Consider the following 3926-nt stretch of genomic DNA (forward strand, 5'->3'; position numbering starts at 1 on the left):
TTATTTTATTTCTTTGGGATAAAATTATAATGTTATCTAATTTCAAGTTTTGTAAAGGTTATGCTATGTAAAGGCCTTTCTAAGGTGAAGAATTAATACACTGATGTCAAACTAACCTTTAATTCTATAAATTACATGTATTGTTACACTTGTTTTTTGTAATTAACTTTTTAATAACTGTTTTTCATTTCTTGCATCAGAAGAATGAAAAATATGGAATACTTCACAAATTTTCATATCATCTTTGTGCAAGTGCCATGTTAATCTCTGTATTGTAATTTGGGTAGACCTGTTTCTGAAGAATGTAGTACCCTCTAAATTTAAGTACTTAATGATTTAATCTTTATACAGGCATCTATCCATGGTTCATTATTTGTAACAAGGAACCCTTTTTGTTCCTAAAAATGCTATTGATCTTATTACTCTAAAAATCTGTGTATTGTGGAAAAAACATATCGTTTGGTCGATTACTCACATTTACAATTTTTTTGTCAATGTCTATTTTGTCATTTTCATTTTAAATTTCATCATACTTTGAAACCTTTTCAGCTAAGTCCGAAGGTGATGGCTTTTCAATACTTATTTATCAACTCAGTTAGCTTTGTAGAGCTAATGGATTCAAAGTAAGTCTTGCTTAAGAGCTACTTCTAAACTTCTGCAGCTTAAAATTTCCCAAATGAGGTCTTACTGGGACAAATGTCTACCTGAACCTTTACCCTTCTTCCGTGTAGGAACAGACCAACCAGAATATCTTACCTGACAGCATAGATTTTCTTACTGGAAGAAAACTAATCTTAGTTACAAGGAATCATAGAGAGATGAACAGTTCAGACCGAATTGTTCGGAATGGAAGGTATTTTATCAAAATATAATTGTTTATTATACTTATCATTTCAAAAGTAGCTAAAGCCAAGAAGGTGAAAAAATTGTTCATATGCATGATTACCTACTGTTCTAGCCTGTCCATCATCCAACCTGGCAGGAATTTACACTACTGATTTTCTATCACCAAATATTTCCATAGGTCCTGAAGAAGGCCATATGTTTCTCCTTGATATTAGGCCTTAAATTGGTAATGTTTTAATCATATTGTTTCCTCTTGCCTCTACGCTGTAAATCTACAAATGGTAAAGCTTGAAGTCTAACTCTACCAAAAACTGAGATAGAGATAATGGAATAATACTTTAAAACAGAGTTGCTTTTGATTCCCTAACCACAACACAATAATGTAAAACAATTTTTATTTTATATATACTTATATATTTTATATTTATATGTGCTTATTTTAAATTTTACACAGTGAATCTAGAAAATAATTGAAGACTCATCTCAAATGCTCATTTCCTACGTTATTTCAGGACCCCAATTCCTTACAAGAATTAGCAGAAATCAATTGTGAAATGCAAGGCAACTTAAAATGAAAGATGAGATCACAAAATCTGAGAGAAAGTACTGTAATTCAAACTTTCAATTTACACATGACCAGCCCATATGAGTGAACAAAATCACAAATGAACAAGATTATTTTTAGTACCCCTCTCCTAATGAATAATGAAAGATTTCAGTGCAGCCAAAAAAAATAGTTTCTGTAGGGCTGGGAAGGTGGCTCAGTGGTAGAGCACTTGCCTTGCATGCCTGAGGCCCTGGGTTCGATTCCTCAGCACCACATAAGCAAAAAGAAAAAAGCCGGAAGTGGCGCTGTGGCTCAAGTGGTAGAGAGCTAGCCTTGAGCTGAAGAGCTGAGGGAAAGTGCCCAGGCCCAAAGTTCAGGCCCCATGACTGCACCCCCCCAAAATATAGTTTTGTAATGATAGATCCATAATTGGTCTACCAAGGCTAGGAATACTTGATTTAGAGGTCAAATATCATTTAGAAAAACATTAACTGGGAAGATCCTTAGTTTTTCAAAACACTGGTAGTTCAGTAAAACTAGGTTCTCTGGTATAAAAATGTTGTCATTCTCAAACCAATGATAACCTACATTTAATCTCCTGAAAGTATATTCATTTTCAAATAAACTATTTAAAATCACACATGCCAAACCCTTGACATGTAGATGATAGTGCATTACAATGTTTTCAAGTGTAGGGAGCAAGTTACAATAGAGTTGATTTACGTACCCAGCACTAATACCAAAGAAGTTAAACCATTCATTAAAGTGTAGAAATAGTACCCCTCACCATTTGTGTTGTTTAGTAGGTGCCTTCCAGAAATGTGTTAAATAGATCAGCCTCCCATATTTCAAACCCAAATATTAGCTAACAAAGTAAATTTCATCAAATAAGAAGGTACATTTGAAAAAGTCACTAATAGCTGCCTTATCATGTGTTGTTTTATGTTTTCCCTATCTGTTTAACATAGTAAGAAATATGATTTTAAGTCTTGAATATGGGTACTGATGAGAGATGTGACAAACATAAAATCTGTCTTCTATTTCTGTCATATTCCTTTAAGAAGTAAATTTTAGTTTTGTTCTTTTTTCCAAAACGTATAGGTAGTAGAAAAAATTATTCTATGTAAAATAAAATAATCACACACCATTGTCCAAAGCTATTTATAAAAACTGGTAGTTAGGAATAAATTCTAAGCCATTTTTAAACTTTCTTATTGATTAAAGATTAATCTTCCAAATGAATGAGAATAAAATCATGTCTAAGTGCTTAACATCTCCAGTCTTGCAAATTGTTATTGCAGATGAATGAATTATGGAAATATAAGCTGACAACAGTTCAAGTCTATGTGAGAGTGAAACTCCATGGAATGTATATAAACCTTTCAAAGTATTAACAGGCAGTTTAACAGAATGACTATCAGGAAATTGAAACCAGAGAGGAACAATAGTCAAGAAATAGAATGAATGAAAAATGGAACAAGGGGCAAGTACAGCTAGAATATGCAATGTACATATGTAATAAAGGAAGTGGTAAATGTGAACTAAATCTTGGAGAAAGGGTTGGTTGAGAATGATAGAAGGAGTGACTCTGATCCAGGAACATTAGACAATTAGATGGACATATTTAATTGTAACACACTTGCACAACCTTTTGAAATTCACTTAAAAACAACAATAAAAACACACAAAAATCACAACCAAACAGCAATCTCTAGAGAGTATGAATATGCCCTCTCAAAATTTTAAGCAGTTAAAGAAGGGCGGTCTTTGGAAAAGCAAAGAAAGCTGTTCAAAGAGGGAAGTTTGGGGTAGGGGAGAATTTTGAACAGATTTAACAAGATTGTCTAAGGTTATAAATCACCTATATATACTGCAAATATTTTCTTCTGCGAGTGCTCTTTGTCTGAACTGGATACTCCAGTCCTGAGGCACACTTGATAGCTTGTGAAGAAAGAATGGAAGAAGCAAGATCAAGAACCTATTACTCCACTGGAGAGAAAATAGTACTCTATGTTTTCTCTCAATCTCTTCACTACTCCATTTTCATACTTTTAATAACGTCATGTGATTTTGAATTTTCTTTCCTTCTTTGTTCTCACAAAGTAATTGTTCAAAATAATTCATTAAATATTTTTTGCCATTATTTTCTATCATGCTGTTTACTTGTTCAAGCGAGTCCATTAAACTTTCCATTTTCATTTGGTTGCCACAAAAACCCAACAACTATGTTAATGAGGAGCAACACTAATGCAAAACTTTGTCTCCAAAAATCCAGTCCAAGGACCTATAATCATAAGTATTTGGCTATAATTTTTTTTTCTTTTTTCTTTTACCTTGAAATTTTCTTGTGTCTAAATTGCCCACAAAAATAAGTACTCCACCACTTTTTGGTTCAATCACTTCTAACCTCAACGATATATTTTGCTAACAAGATATTTGGAGGAAACCTAAGAATACTCCACTATTATCTTCTCTCTTAAGATTTTTATCTTCTCTCTTAAGAATCTCCTTAGATACCATATCAGGAACAGTG

At 32.8% G+C, this 3926-nt stretch overlaps 1 pseudogene; it reads right to left on the reverse strand.

The window, feature by feature from the left end:
- Positions 1–207: 207 nt before the first annotated feature.
- Positions 208–306, reverse strand: LOC138807116 (U6 spliceosomal RNA; annotated as a pseudogene).
- Positions 307–3926: the final 3620 nt, after the last annotated feature.

The sequence above is a fragment of the Dipodomys merriami genome, unplaced genomic scaffold (genome assembly GCF_024711535.1).
Source record: "Dipodomys merriami isolate MVZ:Mamm:240054 unplaced genomic scaffold, mDipMer1.0.p SCAF_1005, whole genome shotgun sequence".
Classification (NCBI taxonomy): domain Eukaryota; kingdom Metazoa; phylum Chordata; class Mammalia; order Rodentia; family Heteromyidae; genus Dipodomys; species Dipodomys merriami.